This window comes from Nomascus leucogenys, chromosome 14 (genome assembly GCF_006542625.1).
Source record: "Nomascus leucogenys isolate Asia chromosome 14, Asia_NLE_v1, whole genome shotgun sequence".
Taxonomy (NCBI): domain Eukaryota; kingdom Metazoa; phylum Chordata; class Mammalia; order Primates; family Hylobatidae; genus Nomascus; species Nomascus leucogenys.
In genome coordinates this window covers 62,656,125-62,678,995 of record NC_044394.1, presented here as the reverse complement: position 1 = coordinate 62,678,995, position 22,871 = coordinate 62,656,125, and the positions used below count along the sequence as shown (strand labels likewise).

At 32.5% G+C, this 22,871-nt stretch overlaps 1 pseudogene; it reads left to right on the top strand.

The window, feature by feature from the left end:
• Window positions 1–13,143: 13,143 nt before the first annotated feature.
• On the top strand, window positions 13,144–13,447 carry LOC105738927 (annotated as a pseudogene).
• Window positions 13,448–22,871: the final 9,424 nt, after the last annotated feature.

Below are 22,871 nucleotides of genomic sequence, written 5' to 3'. Positions count from 1 at the left end.
GTGGAATATTATGACCTTTGACCTGAAAGCCCCCGCTTCGAGTTGCCCTGTCTTTCCAGACCGAACCAGTATACATCTTAAACATACTGATTCATGTCTCATGTCTCTCTATAATGTACAACCAAGCTGTACCTCGACCACCTTAGGCACGTGTCTCAGGATATGTCATGATGTGTCCTTAACCTTGTCATAATAATCTTTCTAAACTGATTGAGAGCTGTCTCAGATAATTTTAGTTCACAATCCTTTTAATATGCTGTTGAATTTAATTTGTGAGTATTTTGTTGAAAAGGTTTGCATGTGTTCATCAGGGATATTGGCCTGTAATTTTCTTTTCTTTTAATTTTCTTGTCTGGCTTTGGTATGAGGGTAATGCTGGCCTTCTACAATGAGTTTGGAAGTGTTCCTTTCTCCTCATAGATTAATTGACTATGTTTCAAGTGATATTTCTTGTTATTCACAATAGTACGTTTACACCAACATAGATATTGGTATTAATGAAAGAGAAACATGATTTTTATAATGAATTCAATAAGAGCAAGTCTGAATAAATGTTTAATTCAAATCAATGGTGATTTTTTTAGTAGTATTGTAGAAGACTATGAAAAGTAGCATACTGTGTTATTAGAATATATTTACATATTTAAATAAGTCTAATAGTGAGAAACTGATATGGTCCCTGTGGGAAGAGAATTTCCAGATTTGCAAAACCAAAATAAAAAATAGGTATTAGGCCTAATTGACAATTTAAATATTGTCATGTTTGAAAGATTAATTCTTGGTCCTCAGATACTTAGGAGTTTAGCTGAGGAAGCTGTTTTTTTGTATCCTTAATAAGCGGTTAATGGCCCACAACAGAAGATGGAAAATCTCCCATCAGTCTAATACTGTATGGGATTTTCCCTTATTGCTCTACTATGTAGTTTTTTTAAATATGTTAATTGAGTTCCCTACTTCTCTATAGGGAATCTTAAGATATAAACACATACATAAACAAACAAACAAACAAAAACTAGACGGAATCTGCCAGCGTTTCCTTTAGTCCCTAGTAGGCCTTATTATTTTGTGTTTGAATTAATTTTAGTGGTTATTTACTCCTTAGTTAATTATTAAATGGAACAAACAAATCTATATTCCCCATTTATGCCAACAACAGTAAAATATTATCATGTAGGTATTATTTTTTTCTCTCAACTCTTCGGAAAGAAAAGGCTTGCATGAACATATTCATGCCTATTGCATCTTCTAAACATCTTGACCTTTTTTCTTGTAAAATAACTAATTGAAATTAATCAAATTAATTATATATTTTTCTCTTACTCTTTATATTTGATATATTTGGAATTGATATGTTTGGATAGAAACTGAAGAAAACATATTCACAGGACCTAATCAGTTTTCAATATTGTACTCAGATATAAATGATAAAAAATTCAAAAAGAAAAATCAGTATACAAAGAAAGGTTGGAGACATTCAAATAAACAAGATCAGTCTGAGGGAATAGAGATAATATTCCCTTGTAAAACTGACATACTGTTAGAAAGAGGTCCAAAGCACTGGATAATAATCTTAAAAACGTATAATTTGTATTTGTTAATGAGATTTTATATGGCATGTCATCTTTGACATGGGAATAATTTGAGATCAGAGAATGTTGTCTTATGAGCTGAAATACATGACTAGGATATAACAGAGAGGGAAAATAGCACGTTGTGTCATACAGAAATCCACATCAGTGTGTTGTCAGATGTTAGTCAATATTAGCGCTTCTCATTTTATCTCCATTATCATATATTTTATTTTGGGATAGCGACATCTCGTGAGTGAGTATGTTTTATTAAGGACAAGCAACCTTATATCCTTGATTATTTACTTAAATTGTTTATTAAACATTGGCACTAAGAAATACCTTTAATGATATGTGTCCACAAACAATTAGCATTTTACTGCCTTCATATGAGCATCCATAATGCGCCAGATATTTTGCTAGGAGATTAAGCAAAAGTAATAGTCATTACATACAAAGTGTCGGTTCTTGTGGGCCTTACATCTCATTGAAAGAAACAGATAATGAATAAACAAATAAATACATACTATTTATATCATTTTGGTAGACTTAATAATGCCTCCTCAAAGATGTTTTTATCCTAATCCCTGGAAACTGTGACTATGCTACTTTACATGGTGATAGGAACTTCTCAGATGTGATTCAATTAAGGATTTTGAGAAGGGAATCATATCCTTAATTATCTAAGTAGGCCCAATATAATCACAAGAATCCCTATAAGAGGCAGGAACTAAGGTAGGATAGAGAGAAGCAGAAGGAAGCAGAGTCAGAGAGGGATTATATGCCACTGGCTTTGACAATGGAGAAAGGAACCCTAAGTCAAGGAACAGCAGCCTCTAGGAACAAAGTGGGTGTAAGTAAGAAAATGATTCTCCCTTAGAGTCTCCAAAAGAAACACAGGTTTGCTGATTTGGTTGTATTCCAGTGAACTTAATTTCAGACTTCTGACTCCCAGAACCATAAGAAAATAAATGTGTATTAAACCACCACGTTTGTGGTAATTTGTTACAATCAGATTTAAATGATATTAAGAAAAAATTAGACATGGTACAGAAATAGAAAAGATAGCCATTTTAAATAACGTGAGCAAGCAAGAAAGAACTTTCTGATAACATGTCATTTGCGTAGATGCATAAATGAAGTGAAGAAGTGAAACACATAGATACAACTATGTTCCATGACAAGATAGTGCAATGTTCCTGAAGCCTGGTTGGTTGTATTCTAGGAATATGCACAGTACCATTGTGGCTAGAGTACAGCAGCCTTGAGGAAACAGAAAGGAGATATAGAAGAGAAGGGAGGGAAGCCAGAGCATTCAGGAACCCATGGACCATACTAGGAACTTTGCTTTTTTTGTATGTATATGGAATTAGAAAATGATGAGATGTTTTCACAGAAGCCATGACATGTAACAAGATTTCCTTAGGTGCTCTGTGAAGAAGAAACTATAGGATCCAAGAAGCCTGCCTGGTGCCATTGTCTGGACAGGAATTAGATAAACATGGTTTTTATCCATATAAAAGCACTTTTATTTGTGTTTTTAATATATTCTGATTTAACAAAGCCAGTGTAAATCCTTCATTAATAAAAACTTTTAATTCAATACATGTGTTAGAGTACAAAATCCATTGGCTTTTCATTCATTCATTATCTACAAGTGGATAAACAAAATCTGGCATAGACATAAAATAGAATATTATTCAGTCTTAAAAAAGAAGAAAATTATACCATGTCCATTTGTGCTGCTACAACAAAAGTACCACAGACTAGGTACCTTATAAACAATAGCAATTCATTTCACAGAGTTCTGGAGGCAGAGAAATTCAAGATCAAGGTGCCAGCAGATTCACTGTCACTTCCTGGTTCACACATGACCATCTTCTCACTGAGTTCTCACATAGCAGAAGAAAAAAGGGAATTCTCGGGAGTCTTTAATTCCATTCTTGAGGATTCCACTTTTTAATCACTTTCTAACACCATCACTTTGGGAAGATGATTTTCAACAAAAGAATTTTAGGGTGACATAAACTTTCAGCCTATAGCAGGCAATGTAAAACAACATGGATAAAACTTGAAGAAATTATGCCAAGTGAAAAATGCCAGGTATTGCAGCACAAATACTGCATGATTTTACTCACGTGAAGTATTTAAAATAATCAAACTCATAGAAGCAGAGAATTGAATAGTGCTTACCAGAGGTCAGGAGGGAGAGTTTTCATCCAATGGATATAATGTTTCATTTACGCAAGATAAATAAGTTGTAAAAATCTGCTGTATATCATTGTATCTATATTTAAAAGCACTGTATTGTGCATTTTAAAAATTTGTCAAGAGGGTGAATCTCATGTTAAATCTTATGACAATTTTTTTAAAGTAAAACTCTGTTGGCATATTTTACACTGTTGTGTTTGAAAGCATATTTCCGACATAGAACAGAAATTTCATCAACATATTAGCTTTAATGAAAGATGATACATAAAAAAGTCAACAATTAAATCTAACATAAAATATCTACTCCTCAAGTACAATAATCATATTTATGTGTACTGAAATATTTTCTGCTTTTAAAAAAGAATTCAAGACACACCAAAAGCTATTATTAAAATATTTACTTTATTAAAATATTAGAATGACATATTATTTTCAAAATTATGTTTTATTTTCCCTCCATTGATTTATTTTTAAAATAGTCCTGTAATCTGAGATGAATCCATGACAAAAATATTTCGCCATATCCTACATATGCCTCTTTAAAATTTCTTTTAAAATGACCATACACACACACACACACACACACACAAACACACATACACACAGACATATACACTAAGAGTTATAGTAGTAATTAGTATCAGCAGTATGTTTAATCTACATGGAATGATGGAAGGAGCTTTGGGAAATATTTACAAGATTAGTGCAATCAAGTATATATTTGAGACATCAAGTTGAAGTAGTGTGGAGTAGCCCCGGGGAAGACAGCAATTGGAAGAGAACCACACATTTTTGCCAAAGGAAAACCTGCCATAAACATCAAGATTGAACAGCAGGTTTAGAAATGAAGGCGATTTGTACTACAGTTGGAGAGGCATAAACCTTTAACATGGCCTGGTGGAAGTGGTGTTTAGAAAGCTTCTAACACGGTCTCAATTTCTTCCCCTCCCTTCCATATTGTACTCATGGAAAAGAATTCCCTGTGTTCAGATTATACTTAAAGAGTGAGAATTTATACTCTGAAACCTGATGGGCAGAGTGTTTACATACATTATTTGAAATTCTTCTGCATAGGAAATTTATCTTCCTCCATTTATTTGCGTAGTCAATCATGCATTTATATCAGTATAAACTCTTGGATACTTATTTTATATTTTGGTCAAGGCATCTGTAACCAATACCTAAAAATGTGAAAGTGGCTTTAAACTGGGTAATAGGTAAAGGCTTGGGAACATTGAGGGCAGGATCACTGCCCCGGTGGTTCTGGAAGGAGAACACTGAACCAAGGATTATTCTCAAGACTTGAAATCTAATGAAACTTGCTTTGCTAAGTTTTGAACTTGCTTAGAACCTATCACCCTTTTCTTGCATCTGATTTGTCCCTTTTAGGGTAAGAATGTCTATCCTATGCCTGTTCCACAGTTGTATTTTAAAAGCATACTAGTTTTCTGATGTCACAGGTTCACAGCTGTAGAGGAATTTTGTCTCAGAATGAATAGTACCTTCAGTATTACACACATCTGATTTAGATGACATTTAAATTTTGGAATTTTGGCTTGAGAGTTGATGCTGATATGAGTTGAGTCTTTGGGGCTGTTGGGATGGAATGAGCGTATTTTTCATGTAAGAATATGAATTTTGGAGGCCAGGACTACAGTTCACTATGGACTGAACTGTGTCCCTCCAAATTTCATATGCTGAAGCTATAACACCCAATGTGGTTGTTTTTGGAAATAGGGCCTTCAGGAAATAATTAAGGTTAAATGAGGTCATAAATATGGAGAATTAATCTGATAGGATTTGTGGCTTTATATTAGGACTATATGTGGCTTTATATAGCTTGGTGTAAAAGTAATTGTTTTTTTTGGCCATTAAAAGTAATGAAAAAATCCTCAATAACTTTTGCACCAACCAACCTAATAAGCAAAAGTTGTCTCTCACTTTCTCTCTGCCATGTGAGGACACAGGGAGAAGTCATCCGTCTGCAAACTGGGTACAGACCAATCTCCAGTAACCAAACCTTGCTGGGCCTTCATTTTGGACTTTCCAGACTCCAAACTGTGAGAAAATGAATCTTTACTGTTCAAGCCATTCAGTCTATTTTGTTATGGCAGCCCTAGCCGACTAATACAGGTTTATAACCCAACACAAAATAATGTTATTTTTTGCTCAAATTATTCCAGCTTTGGCCATTGGGAGCTCTTTCAGGTGACTTCAGTATCCTTTTTAAATAGTCTTCATTGCTGTGTGAGGTAGGGGTGTATGCGGTTTGTATGTGTGTGTGTGTGTGTGTGTGGTGTGTGTGTGTGTGTCTGTGTAACCACATGCTAAACATAACCTTACTTTCTGGCATTATAAGATGCTTCAGGCTCGTAGTATATATTTTATGTTCTGCCAAGTCTTAGAATAATTCAGTAATTTCTGCGAGAAGCCTTGGTTCTTTATATTGAATATTAGTATTAGAAATAAATATTTCCTTAATAATACATTCTGTGCTCCTATGCTATGTTTTATTCTAGGCCCTATCAGCTGATAGAGCAAAAAAAAATGTACTTACAGCCTATGTATACTCACCTCAACATGAGTTCATAGTGATGTCACCAACTGTAATTAATTACCATATGTATCATTCTAACCTCTTCCCCTTATATGCAACTTCCCACTTCAATCGTGAAAAAAAATGGTTACCATTCACCATACATTAATTGTTAAATTCAAGAACACACATATGGCAGTAAAAGAATTGATAATCTATACATCCATGAGGAACAACTTTATTAACTAGAATATATATAGTACTTATATGCAGTTTATTTTGCTTGAGTCTTACATACTCCTTTCATATCAAAAACAGAATTGTATACCACAACCAAGTGAGGTTTATTCCAGGTACACAAGAATAGGATAGACAATTTTAAAGACCTTTACATATTCTTGTTTAAACTGAAAATCTCTCATATAATATTAATTTTTATGATGTGGAGAATATTTGCTATGTCTTTCAGCCATTTGTACATAGTGTGTGTGTGTGTGCGTGTGTGTGTGTGTGTGTGTGTTTAAAATAAAAATTGCTAGTCAATGAAAAGGAGATAATATTTGCATATATATTATTGATAAGGGATATGTAACCAAACTAAACACAGTAAGTCAGTAAGAAAAAGACAAATAATCCAATAAAAAAGATGTTCTTGATATAATTTATTTCTCCACTATTCAGATTTATTGACCACATATACAGAATATCACCTCATGCCTGGTGCTATGGCTAATTAATGCCTGTAATCCCAACACTTTGTTGGGTGAAGGTGAGACAATTGCTTGAGCCCAGGAGTAAAGACCAGCCTGGGCAACATAGCAAGATCTTGTCTCTACAAAAAAACAAAACAAAAACAAAACAGAAACAAAAAAACACTTTTTAAAAAAAACTAGCCAGTGTGGTGATGTGTGCCTGTGGTCCCAGCTACTTGAGAAGCTGAGACAGGAGAATCACTCAGAGTCTTGAACTCCTGAGATCATATAGTGAGCTATGATCATGCCACTGCTCTCCAGCCTGGACAACAGAGTTAGACCCCATCACTAAAATAATCATAATAATAATAAACAAATAAATAATCTCGTTAATCTATTCACTTATCTTATTCTGTACTTGTATTATCTAATACAATATGTTTTCATCTTTTACATGAACACTATTAATTGCCTCTAAATTGTTTTCTTTCTTCCAAGCTGTATCCTCAAATTTCTATCCTCTGCAGTTAGCTGAGTGATTTTAAAAGCACAAACATAATCACATCTGTGCTTAAAACTCATTAGTAGCTTCCAATTGCACATAAGATAATATTCACAATTCATATTACAGTCTCCAAAGCTTAAAATGTTGTTACTCACCACTTAACTTCTTACACCATCTCCTACTCACATATACGCTTTATCAATTCTCGCCTTTGTGTTGTTTCCCACATACACTGACTAGTATGCCTGACTTACATGATTTTCTCAGCCTGAAATTATTTTTGCATAGTGAGCTCTTCCCTGTCATTGAGATTTCAACTTAAGTGTCATTGACTAAGAAAACCCTTTTCTTATCATCTAATTTAACATAATCTTCTATGTCAATTCAAATGTTCATAGCTATACGTAAGAGAAACTCTTATTCAAGTGGCTTTCATCATAAGAATAATATGTAATTCACTTGATAGGAAGCCCTGAGTTGGGGCTAGCTCTAGTACAATTGCTAACATGACTCTGTCATCAGAGACTCCATTTTTTCCATTTTATTGCCAAATCATTTTTATGGCATGCAGCCCAGGAAGCATTACAGAGAAGGCACAATAACAGCTGGACAGGCAATTCGTGATGCCAGCCAATTGCAGTCCTTGCTCATAACATACATTTTTTGATAATCCCTTATTCTATTTCTCAGCCTAGAATTTATTACTATTTGATATTTTCTTATTTATCTTTTTAGAAAGGGAATTATATAATGATAAAAGTTACAGATTCTGGAGTTTCCTTGCTTACCTTGAATGTCTGACTTGACTTTTTCCTGTTTGACCAATGTATCTAATCTCTGTGCCTTAGTTTTCATAGTAAAATAGGAATGATTATATTGAGTATCCATATTAAAATACTGTTGTAAGGACTGAGTGAGTTAATATAGGTAAAACACTTAGAGTAGCACCTGACATATATTAAGAGTGGTGGCAGGGTCTACTATATATTATTACATGTAATTTATTGCTTTTTTGGTCTCCCCCTCCACAGCCACATACACACACATGCCAGAGAATAAGTTATAACAGAGCAAGGTTTATTTATGTGATGTTGTGCAGAAAATAGTTAACACAGCAGAGCTGAGATTGCCATCCTTATGAAGTCTGCTTGCAAAGTAGGCTCTTGTCTGGTATTTGGAAACTTGGATTTCAGAATGGTTCCCACAATTCCATAACTGATAAGAATGATTCACTCAGTCTAGACTGTGCAAGCAATATGGTTTATGCTAACTACTTGCTTTCCTTCTGGGACTCTGAAATGTTGTATGCTGTTAGGCAGAGTGTGCTTTTGTGAGGAGCATGCAATAAAAACCCTGCATACTGAGCCTTTAATGAGCTTCCCTGATAGACAATATTTCTCGTGTGTTGTCACAAGTCTGCTGTAGAAATTGTGTTCTGTGTGACTCCACTATTAGAGGCCATACACCTTGTCTTTTCGAGACTTTTCATTATGCACCTATTCCCTTTGCTGGATTTTCTTTGTTTCTTTTTACTGCAATAAATCATAGCCATGTGTTCAACTGTATACTGAATATTATGAGCCTTCCTAGTAAATCACCAAACCTGAGAGTGTTCTTGGGGGCCCTGACACAGGCTTGTTTACCAAAATCTAAAACAGCGACTGATTCATAGTATTAGGTTGGTGCAAAAGTAACTGTGGTTTTGCATTACTTTCAATAGCAAAACCCTCAATTACTTCTGCACCAACCTGGTAGATTCTCAATGAAAGTCAAATACATAGATGAAATAATAAATGGATAACTATAGCTCTATGTGGTCACACACATTTGGACAAACAACAGCATCAACCTTTGGCACAGAGAGTAGGTTGTTTCCACTGAAGAGACTGTGCTCTTTGATGGTTGTTTACTTACCACAATTTATCATAAATGACTCAAATGTCTGAATGCTAGGCCATGAGGAAATTGTGGGGGGGGACAAATCATGATTCTACAAACAATTTATTATGTCCACCAGCTGTTTTGGTCAATGTCTTAAGCATCAGCTCAAAATTAGTGTGGAATATAATTGCTGGAATGCTATAATAAAAGGCTACTGATAAAGACATGATAAGCATTATGGTTAAATCTGATCTTTAATTCTACCCCAGGTGACTAGCATGGGGTGAGACAAGTGAGATATGTAAGCTTAGGTCATTTTAAATCAATGGAGTTAAGGAAGAGGGAAAAAACTAAGCAGTGAGTCTGGAAGATGCAATGGACCACTGTCCCTGTTCCATGTGTGAGCTCAGCAGTTTCTCATTCTCTTTCCACTTTGAAAAAAATTAAACTGTTAAATTAGCATGTTATTTATTTTCTTTTTAGGCTGGAATTGAATACATTTAAGAGTAGCCTACACAATACTGTTGTTGCTTTTTCCTTACTATTTCTATTCCCTAATATAATGTTTGTCAGATAGTAATTGCTCACCAGAGGGAAGTTTAGAATCATGGCTACTGGGGGTGTCCAATCTTTTGGTTTCCCTGGGCCATACTGAAAGAAGAATTGTCTCGGGCCACACATAAAAAATGCACTAACACTAGCAATAGCTGATGAGCTAAAAAACATTGCAAAAAAATCCCATAATGTTCATGAATTTGTGTTGAGCCTCATTCAAAGTCATCCTGGGCTGCATGCAGCCCACAAGCCATGGGTTGAATAAGCTTGATGTCTACCATGTAGTAGGTAAATTCTCTTGGAATAGATTTCCCTTCTAGTCTTAGCACATTTAGGCAGTATTGGACAAGTAATTTGTACTGAGATTTTCTGTAGTTATCTGTAAATTGTAATTACATTTAGTTTTCTGTGTCTGTGGGTTCTGCATCTGTGAATACAGAAGCCAATTAGGGGACTTGAGCATCTGTGGATTGTGGTAGTTGTGGAGGAGCGGGCAGTCCTGGAACCAGTCCCCAACAGACACTGAGAGATGACTGTAATTATAGAACATTTGTAAGAGTTAAATTGAATACTATAACTTAGGAAATACAAGCACTTTAGAAAGGCTAGATATTATTATTATAATCTAAGAAAGTAGTAAGAAATTAAAGAGCAGTATTTTGTCAGATTATGTAAGGCCTTGAATGTTAGCATTTATTTATATGACAGCAATAAAATTTTCAGCAGAAACGTGGCATAGTTATTGTTCTGATTTTATTTATTTATTTTTATAGCCAAATCTTATTACTGCAAAGAGAATCTAGAAAAAGCTTACAAGTTTATTGTGAACATTCAGTTGATAAGAAATTAGCATTAGTGATGGTTACAAGAGTGGATCCTGATCTGTTTTAAAATGCATTATATGTATTGAGACATCATTATGTATGCCAGCAACATGCATAAGTATTATTTGTCAATTAAGAAAAATAAAATTTTAAAAAGGAATGGAAATACAAAGAAAATCATGGGTAGACCACTTAAAGAATTTCTCTGTATTTTGATTCCTCTTAATTTAGCCTTACATTTTCAACTAAATAATATCCTGCTTATTAATTTACACTACATATTGCCTGGTATAATAGTTTATTTTTTTATAAATTTAAAAATTGAAAAAATTTCTTCCATTATATTTCAAGGTTTCTGATAATAACTATTTAGGAGTATACAATTTGTTTTTTAAATTTAGTTTTATTTTATTTTAGATTCAGAGGGTATATGTGAAGATTTGTTACATAGGTATATTGTGTAATGCTGATGGGTTTCTAATGAACCTGTCACTCAAACAATGAACACAATATGCAATACATAGCTTTAAAAACCTTGCTTCCTTCCCATGTTCCCCCCTTTTGGAGTTCCAGTGTCTATTATTTCTATCTTTATGTCCATGTGTAACTATTGTTTACCTTCCACCTAGAAGTAAAACATGCGGCATTTGACTTTCTGTTTCTGAGCTATTTATCTCATAATAATGGCCTCCAGATCCATCTATGTTGCTGCAAAAGACATGATTTTATTCTTTTTGATGGCTGCATAGTATTCCATTGTGTATATATACAACATTTTCTTTATTCAGTCAGTAGTTGATGGACACTTATGTTTGTTCCATGACCTTGCTATTGTGAATAGTGATGCAATAAACATATGAGTGCAGGTGGATTTTTGATAAAACAATTTATTTTCCTTTGGGTAGATATCCAATAGCAGGATTGCTGGGTTTAATAGCAGTTCTATTTTTAGTTTTTTGAGAAATTTCCATACTGTTTTCCATAGGAGTTGAACTTATTTACATTCTCACCAACAGTATATAAATACATTTGTTTCTTTAAACAGCCCACAGCTTTTTAGATGTGTTTTTTAATACAGTCTACATTTAACAAATAATTTTTGATAGAAAAAAATCAATTGACAAATTAATGAATCATTGATTATTTTTAATCCCAGGAATTCAACAGATGACAACAAAATCCTAACAACCCTTCAGAAGTTAAAGCTACATTACTGTGAAGAAAGTCTAGTGTCTTGGTTTTTAAAAGTTTTAATTTTTTTTTTAATGGCAATAAGTTTTGAGAAAAAAAAATGTGCTCAAGGATGTCTTAAAGGTATTATTTTTAGGTCATTTGAATTTAATAGTTTATAGGTAATGAAATTTCACTTTTTATTTCTGCATGTTCAACTGAGGAAAGAAGGCTGAAAGTCAAATATAGTAACATTTTCTTTCACTTAATTCCAAAGGCCTCTGAAAAGTAATAAGATTTATTCTATAAATTACTTTATAATTGTTCTTTAACCACACTGTGATATTTGATAATGTCAGAATGATTTTGCTTTAGGGAATGTGATTTTAGCCCCTGAAGAAAATTAATTACTCTCCCTAAATAAACAGCATTTTATATATTTTATGTGAACTTAGGGAATGTTTTTAAGGTTAATTAATCTGTCTCTGACAATTGCAGAAAAATTTTAGGAAAAAATTACTTATGCATTCAGGTCAGTTTTCTTATGCTAGTACACTAACACACAAGAAAAATATCACATTCATTCAATCATATTTGAAGAAAATTACTTCCATTTACTCTGAAATCTAAGATATAGCTCTATTGTGTAATCCAGTTCCCAACGTGGTTTCTTTAAAACCTTGTGCTAAAAATTGTGCTAATCAATTTACCAAATGCTGCATTTACTCTAAAAATATATATACATATTGTTTGCTTTCTTGATATTTCATCCCTTAATGATCCTTTGTATGTTATACTAAACTCACCAAGGCTTTGGAGAGAGATATATGGATATATATATAAATAGAGTCACAGATTAAAAATCCTTCAGAAAAGGTCAAGAAGAATTACTTCCATCTCTTCATTGTGCTAATCCTTTGGAAAGAGCAATGAGATGCAGGGGGAAGTAAGGAGAACCTACATAAGCTTTTAAAAATATTATTTTTTTCATATTATTTATTTCTCATTACTTTTCACATTGTTCTAATTAATTTGAGGATTCGTACACATATTTTACATTTATTATTTATGTATGTTTTTAGAAGAGTGAGAAAATCTCTTCTTCCATCACTCCTTTAGAAAATGTTCATGGCAGGGAGTGGGACATCCGGCTTCAGAGCAGGAGCTTTCGTTGCACCAGTGACGAAAAAGAGAATTAAATATGAGTGATGCTGAGAAAGGCAAGAAGATTTTTGTTCAGAAGTGTGCCCCGTGCCTAAAAGGGAGGCAAGCACAAGACTGGACCTAATCTCCATGGTCTCTTTGGGCGGAAGACTGGTCAGGCCATTGAATTCTCTTACAAAGATGCCAATAAGAACAAAGGGATCACCTGGGGAGAGGATACAGAGATGGAGTATTTGCAGAATCCCAAGAACTACATCCCTGGAACAAAAAGGATCTTTGCTGGCATTAAGAAGAAGGCAGAAAGGGCAGACTTGATAGCTTATCTCAAAAAAAGCTACTAATGAGTAATAATTGGCCACTGCTTTATTTATTACAAAACGGAAATGTCTCATGACTTTTCTATGTGTACCATACTTTAATAGATCTCATACACCAGAATTCAGATCATGAATGACTGACAGAATATTTTATTGGGCACTCCTGATTTAAAACTAAGACTGGCTTGTGGTTAAATGAGTATGTTCAGTTTCTGAATTTTAATAGTAATTCCAATTCAGTAAATGCTATCACTGTTTACCCCTTCTAAAGATATGATTAGACTTCATTGGTAATGTTCAACTTTTCACAAAGATGATGACTGCCATCTTAAAACTTACTGGAGATTAGTTTATATTTAGATTTCTATAAATTACTGGAGATTAGTTTATATTTAGATTTCTATAACTGGTTATGTGAATATATTTAAATACTGGGGAAATTCCTTCACTGTCTCAGAACCAAGCAAGATTCATCTGTGTTTTGTGTTCATTTGCTTCTTAAAGGCAAGGGTTGAAGATAAATAAGGTAGCAATGTCTACTTTATATTTTTGGCCTTAACTATGCCAATCTAATTAGAATTTTCTGTATTTAAAATGGTTCTTTTTACTTATTGAAAGGCATTTTAGTGTGGTTTATGTGTAATATCAAAGATTATTTAACATTTCTCACATTTTATAGATGATCTATAAGGTCACATGCTTTTAAAATAGTAGCAAGTTAAACTTCACTCTTGAATTCTTTACAATTGAAGTCAAACTAAGTTATAATTTAGGATTGTCTTTAAACAGCCATTCAGATACATAAAACTGTAGAACTGCTCTATATTTGTGATTGTGAATAGTGCTTTTCCCGACTTAAAAGGATTAAAGTAGAGGAGATATATATAAATTTTAAAATTATGTGTGATCATAAGACTTAAGATAATTAAAAAGAAACTCACAGATCATGAAAAAAACATGTTCATGGCAAAAAAAAGACATACTCTAAGTAGATTAATAATTACAGATGTGTCAAATATACAATTATAGGATTTATGATGTAGACATTAAGTTCATAAAATACTATAGTGAAATATGTAATTTAATTTAAATAATATTTAGAAATTATATCCCTATATTCAACAAGTAATTATTAAGTGTATTTATGTGCCAGATACCATTCTAGGTGCCTGGGATGTATCAGTGAACAGAATACATCTAGTGCTGCATGAGGGAGCTTCCTTTTTAGTGAATGAGTACATTAGACACAGATGTATAAATGAGTCATTGAACAAGATAATTGCAGGCAGAGATGGATTCTGTGAAAGAAATAAATCAGAGTGATGAGAGGGAAAGTGACAGAGAGACAGCTTTAGGTTGGAGGCTAAAGTGAGGCCTTTGAAGAAATGATAATTCATGTGTGACTTGAATGACAAGATAAAATGTAGAGAGTTAGAGGCTGAGGATTACAGGCCAAGGAAATAGCCCCGTGCATATGTTGTGAGACATAGCTCCAAGACATAGACATGCATAGTTTAATTCAACTTGACTCTTCCAGAAATGAATTGAAGGTCACTAGGCCTGGAGTATCAGGAAGCAGAGGAGAAGTTGTGAGAGAAGAGGTTGAAGTGAGATGCCTGTGTCATTTAATGAAGCAAATCACATGAAAAATATCACTGGCATTTATGATTATACGACTTATTTAAAAATAGCAGTAAAATTTACTTCCTACTTTATCCTAAGGTTCTGAAGACCTTTTGATGGTATTCTTGGAGGAGAGTTTACAATTTTGGTGTGTATCATGATTGTAAAGATACCCTGATATCTTTACAAAGTAGAAGTAAATGTAGAAATTAAAAAAACAAAACTTACCTGTTCTCTTGGTCAATCACTGACAGTATGTAAAATCATTCTCTAGTTGATAAATTCATTCGAGTCTTTCATTTTAGTTCAAGGAGACTTTAGTTTCCTCCTTTTGTATTATAAAATGGAAGTTACCTGGATCCCTTTTGTATACACTATTCATGACTTAACACATACCAGTTTTGTACATATGTTGTAAATAGCTACTATTGTAAAAGAAAAAATAATTTTCACAGGAATATTTTCTGCATATAACAGAAATGGCTTTATTTTGATGTCTTTGTTGAAAATATGTCCATAACTAATATAAGAATATTCTAAAACTTTATTTAAACATTTTAAAAGAACATTTTTATGGATAAGCAATCTCAATATTATAAAAATGACTTCTCTTCCTATGTAAATGTAAAACTTCCCATCAAATTCTGATAGAACTTAATATTAATGGATCTTGATACAACATATACAAATCATGTGAAATACAAGGGACCAAAAAATTGCAAAAATATTTTTGAAAATGAATAAATAAATTAGTGTTACTTAAGCCACAATATATTAAGTCTTACAGCACCTGAAAATCGTATTGTGCAGAGACAGATAAATGGAAAGCCAAGTAAAATAGTGATTCCAGAAATCAATCAATAAACAAACACATATACACATATATTTGAGATATGACTGTTGCCATGGTAGGCTAATAGGAAAAAGAGAAGCAATTCAGAAAATAATTAAAAATTGGTTTTACATATGAAGAAACATGAGATTAGATTAATAATTCCTTCCTTATATTACATTCAAAAATAAATACTATATTAGTCATACTATGTAAACCAACATTAGAAAGTTTTTAAAGAAAATATAATAGTATGTCTTTATGACACAAGATATGAAGAGCATTCTAAATAAAAACTCCGAAAGTGAATCATAAAAATGATTGATAAACTTGATTATATTAACATAAACATTTATTTCCTGAAATACACATTCTTCCCGTGCATGCACATGCATCTGTAAATTTAAAATAAAAACAAATTCAGTACAATATTTATTTGAAATAATACCAGAAATCTTATGTGATATTGTTCTGCAAGTACTAGACACTTTATATTAAGAAAGCATTGGAATAAGGTGTATAAATATTGATACATGGGAAGATACAAGTTCAGTGTCCGTAGCTAATATAAGCATAAAGCTGTAGGTCATGAGAGAATAAAGAATATTAGAAAGCTGACACTGTTGATAAGCCAATTCTCTTTAAATGTAAGACAATCACAAAATAAAACTTTTCTTGAATTATTTGAATTGCATAATTTCTACTTATAGAAAATTATTAAATATCTTCTGGAACAGTTAAGCATTTATGATAGCAGGAGGTTTATGAAAAGATAATTTTGAAGAGTCACTAGATCTTTCAGATGCTTTTACCATTTTTATTGAATATAATGCTAAAAGTCCTAGCCAGAAAATTAAGCAAGGGAAAGGTATAAAGGGCATTCAAACTGGAAAGAAAGAAGTTAAATTAACCTCATTTGTAAACATCGTCTTATATTTAGAAAAACCTAAAAAGTCCACCAAAAAACTTTTAGAACTGATACATGAATTCAGTAAAGTAGCAGGATAAAAAAGAAACAGACACACATACAAATTTAGTAGCATTTCTATACCTTAACAGCAAACAATCTAAAAAAGGAATAACAAGTCAATCCCATTTATAAGAACTACAAAAAATATACAATCTTAGTAATTAATTTTACTGAAGAAGTTAAAGATTGTTACAAGGAAAACTGTAAAACATTAATGAGAGAAATTGAAGGAGACACAAAGAAAAATGAAAATATATCTCATGATCATGGATTGGAAGAATTAATATTGTTAAAATGTCAATACTGCCCAAAAAACTTTACAGATTCAATGCAATTGCTATCAAAATATAAATGATATTATTCACATGAATAGTAAAAGCAATCTTAAAATTTGTATAGAGCCACAAAAATCCCAGAATAATCCAAGCAGTCTTAAGCAAAGAGAACAAAGCTGGAGGTATTATACTACCTGACTCCAAAATATACTACAAAGCTGTATTAACCATGACTCCAAAATATACTACAAAGCTGTATTAACCAAACCGTATGGTACTGGCATACAACAGACACATAGGCCAATGGAACAGAATAGAGAACTCAGAAATAAATCCACACATTGACAGGCAACTCTTTTTGACAAGTGTCCCAAGAGCATGCATTGGGAAAAGGCCAATCTCCAATAAATGATTGTGGAAAAACTGGATAACCATTCACAGAAGAATGAAACTAGACCCTTATCTTCCACCATATACAAAAATCAAATTAAAGTAAATGAAAGATTTAAATGTAAGACATGAAACTATGAAACTACTTGAAGAAAACATAGAGAAAAATGATTCACAAAGTTGGACTGGGCAAAGAATTTTTGAATAAGACCTCAAAAAGCACAGGCAACAAAAGCAAAAAATAGGCAAATGGAATTACATCAAACTAAAAAGCTTTTGTAAAGCAAAGGAAACAATCAGTATTGTGAAGAGACAACCTATAGAATTGCAGAACACATTTTTTGCAAATTATCTAAGAAGGGGTTAGTAACAAAAATACACAAGAAACTCAAACATATTAGAAAAATAAAGTAACCTGATTAAAACATGCACAACATATCTGAATAGACATTTTCAAGATAAAACATACAAATGGAAAGCAGGTATATGATAAAATATTCAACATTGCTAATCATCAGTGAAATGCAAATCAAAACCATAGTGAGATATCATCTCACCTTCATCAAAATGGCTTTTATTAAAAAGACAAAATCTAACAGATAGTGATGAGGATAGGAAGAAAGGAGAACACTCATGCCCTGTTGATGTATGAGTATTTCCACTATGGAAAACAGTATAAAGCTTTCTCAAAAAACTCAAAATGCAATTTACCATAGGATCAAGCAATGTCACTGCTGTATGTATGTCCAAGAGAAAGGAAATATATCAAAGGAAAATGTATCAAAGAAATAAATATCTGCACTCTCTTGTTAATTGCAGCTACTATACATGTTAGCCAAGATACGGAATCATTCTAATTGTTTATCAATGAATGAATGAATAAAGAAAGTATGGTATATATACACAAAGGAGTAGATTTAGCCATTAGAAAGGAAATCCTATAATTGCTGCAACATAAATAAAAATGAAGATAATGTGTTAAGTGAAATAATCCAGGCACAGAAAGAGAAATATCACATATTCTTGCTCACACATAGGAGCTAAAAAAAGTGGTTCACATGAAAATAGAATGTTTACCAGAGGCTGGGAAGGGAAGGGGAAAGGGAGGATGAAGAGAGGTTGATTAATGGGTACAAAAATACTGTCAGAAGAAATAAGAACTTGTGGTTTATAGTTCATAGGGTTAACAATAATTTATTGTATATTTCAAAATAACTAGTAGATAATAATTCAAATGTTTCTAGCATCTTAAAAAATCAGATAAATGTCTGAGGTGATAGATATCCCAATTACTTTTATTTGATCCTTACACACTATATGAATGTATCAAAATATTATATATACTCCAAAAGCATATACAACTCTTATGTATCAATAAAAAGAAAGGTGGTCTTCAAAATACATATATCTAGCATCATGATCTAATGTAAGCATTTCCTTTAAAATCAAGAAAAAAAACAAGAATAATTGTCTTCATCATGTTTATTCAACATGTTACTAGAAGTTACAATGTGCAACGTAGAATAAGATAATTAAATAAAAAGTTTAGAAATTTGAAAATAGAAAATGAAACTCTTACTGGGAAAGGTAACATGATTGTCTACAAAGAATATGCAAAATTTATGGGAAAATATTATAATTAATAAAGTCTAGCACAGTCAATAGGTCTCAAATTCACCTGTCTACACTTGACACAAATCTGAAAAATATGATTAGTAGATCACAATTTATAACAATAAAGAAATTTTAGAAAACTTTATAAAAATAAAATAATTGATGTGTAAAACTTAAGAAAATTATAAAACTATTAAAAACATTTAATAATAAATATGAAAAGTTATGCTATGATCATAATGAATAAGTGTAATAAAGGTATTTATACTCTATAATTTTTTCCTATAGATTTGATGTACTTTAAATTGAACTCTGAAAGGAAATTATCTGGGGACTTTGATGGATGATTTTAACTTTTATATGGAAATAAAATCAGATATTGAGAAAATACGAAATTATATTCATTAAGTATGATATCAATAAATTGCAGACAGAAATAGAATAATGTGTTTTCATATGTAGTCTGTCTCTAAATGGACAATTGAGACACCACATGCAAAAATCAAATTTAAGTGGACTGGGACTTAAATGTAAAAAACAAAATTTAAACACTTTTAGAGTAATGTATTGCATGTATAAATATATACACACACATACAATATGTATATATTGTAGTGTATGTACATATACTATGCATACACATTTATACATAACAAAAGACAATCTGTACACAAAATATAACAACCCAATAAAAAGTTAATAATAATTTTTTAAAATAGGCAGTAGTAATAAAACATTAATCAATATTAAAGGACATTGGATTTAATGAAAGTAAAATATACTTTCACTGCATTGACAAACATTTAAATATCTGATAATGTGCAGTGTTAACAAGGAAGCAAGGAAAGGAAATAAGATATTGCTAGGTGGGTTATAAGTTTTTTTTTTTTTTTTCTTGAGACGGACTCTCCCTCTGTCACCCAGGCTGGAGTGCAGTGGCGCGATCTCGGCTCACTGCCACCTCTGCCTCCTGGGTTCAAGCGATTCTCCTGCCTCAGCCTCTCGAGCAGCTGGGAGCGTGTCACCACGCCCGGCTAATTTTTTGTATTTTTAGTAGAGACGGGGTGGAGTATGAGTTTTTATAGTAGTTTGGGAAAGTCATTTGGCATTTTCCATTGAAGTTGACAAACTAGCAGTACCTACAAAGACTTTTATAAACAATGATTGTTCAATGGTGTAGTTAAGAGAAATCAATTCAATACAGGGAAGTGTAATCTTCTTACAGCACTCCACTGGTGGGGTTAAAATGATGAGGGCAGCATGATTTCAAGTGTGGGTAAAATTCCCAACTTCTAGTTATTTAGCAGTAACAACACTAGCTGGAAGCCTAGGTTTAAATATCAGAGATGCACTGTAAGTCATGGACTGAGGAGGAATCACATGGACAAATCAATCCCTATTTTCTCAGGTAAACTAGTAAAGAGGGCCCTTTGGAAAAAGGGCAATTAGTTGAGTTGCACACATAATCCTTAGAAATTTATTCTTCAAAACTCTCACAAGAATTATTTCTACTTTCATCCTACACCTCACCTTTTCTTTATCATACTGGTAGTTCTGGGTTGTTTTTTTTTTTTTTTTAGCATAGAAATATCGTTATCTTCACATCTAATAATGTATTATATTCTAAAAATTGCATTGTTAGCTCCCCTAGATTTGCTTAATTTGAGAGTTATAATTAGCTTCAATTTTCTTGAACAGAGTGAATGCAAAGTGTATTGGATTTTAATTTAAAATGCTATTTCATAGTTGATTTAAGTACTAAAATGTTATACACAAATTGCACTTTTAGTCAAATGACTCTCAAGTATTTTTTGAAGTGTATAATTAAAATATTCAAATGTGCAGTGATAAGCCACTTTCAGAAGCTCTGGAGTACTCCTAAAGGTGTCTTGGAAAAAAACCCAAAACCAAACTAACTTCCTTCCACAACACCTGGTAGCCACTTTGAATAATTGGTTTTTGAAGTACTTTAGAATAAGACGCTTTTCACTAGTTATTAACATAACTCAGCAGAGTTAGTGTGGTTTCCGTTTTACAGGCATTTAGAAGTAGGATATATTTTCAAAAGACTACACCTCATTACCTTTAATAAGAGCAACCTTACGCTATTTCGATAGAAGCTATTCACAACCTTCATTGGCAAGTGTGATTTAATAAACGTGTTTATCTTATGCACATAATCGTTGCCATCTCATCGTAATACAACCTTTTAAGCCCTTGACTTTTCTTCAAAACAGCTTGTTCTTAAAATAAATAACTTTGATAATTTTTTATGTTTACATTTTCTCGAAGAGCTCAGGTTGCCTGCAAGATACTGTTTTGTCATCTAAGCTATGTAGCCAGCTGAAAGAGACATGTGGTATTTTATTTTGTCACATGATAAAAGTAAGGTTGAAAGGTGGTTGTTTCATTGGTCCTCTTGTCTCAGTAATCTCATTGTTTACTATGTTATATTCTGTATTGAATCAATAATTTTCTGCACAATGTATATCAGTTATAATAATTTTTCACACAGTGGTTTGTATGTCTGTGGGTTGAAATTTATCACAAATCCATAGAAGTTTATAAGCTATTCACCTTTTCCCTGATATTAAGCCAATTGGAGAAATCCAAATTTTCATTTATTAATGTAAGGGACAGTGATCTCTTTATTGTCAAATGTGATGTAAACCTTTTCTCTTCTAGAACTCATTAGGGCATACAGTGTCTTTTAGCCTTAATTTATCTCACATATATGGTGTGCAGACCAGCCCTGAATCAGATGTTCTCTGTGTTCTCTAGTTACAAGACAAAGATCCAAAACAAGACCAATTCCTGTCCTTCATCAAATAAAAAATTTTGTCTTAAAATGAAGTTTAGACTGAAAAAACTATATTACTTGAAAGAAAAATTAATTATAGGATTGGTGTAGTAAGCTTGAAACTCACTGATAGCCTCCTGGTACGATTTCACCAAGACAAAACTAGCAGTTTTAAATATCCATGCATTATCATCTATGAGTGTATATTGCTTGCCTTCAGGTTCATAAATTAACAGCTAACACTCAAGTGCAATAATTTTCAAATTGTGGTCAATGATCAGCTTGAATCAGAATCTTCTGAGGTCTTTGTTAAGAATGCAAACTACCTGGATGTTCTCCAGGCCTACAGAATTGAATATGTGCAGCAACATGGATGTAACTGGAGGACATTATGTTACGTGAAATAAGCCATGCATTGAAAGACAAACTTCACATGCTCTCATTTATTTGTGGGAGTTAAGAGTTAAAACAGTTGAACTCATGGAAATAGAGAGTAGAATGATGGTTACCAGAAACTAGGAAAAGTAGTGGGGTGGGGGTGGTGAGATTGTTCGATGGGTACAAAAATATGGTTAGATAGAATGAATAAGATATATTATTTGATAGCATAACAGGGTGACTACAGTCAACAATAATTTTTTGTACATTTAAAATGACTGAAAGAGTATAATTAGAATGTTATAACACAAAGAAATGATAAATTCTTGAGGTGATATATTACCCATTTACCTGACATGATTATTATGCATGGTATGCCTGCATCAAAATCTCTCTTGTACCATATATATATGTATATACATAGTATATGTATACATATACTATATATCCACAATAAATTTGAAAAAAAAATACTCATTTAACCAGCTAGACCAGCAGAGTCTTCACTGTATGAAAGCCCTAGAATCAGAGGAGTAAGAGCCACATATACCAACCTGCCATAAAGC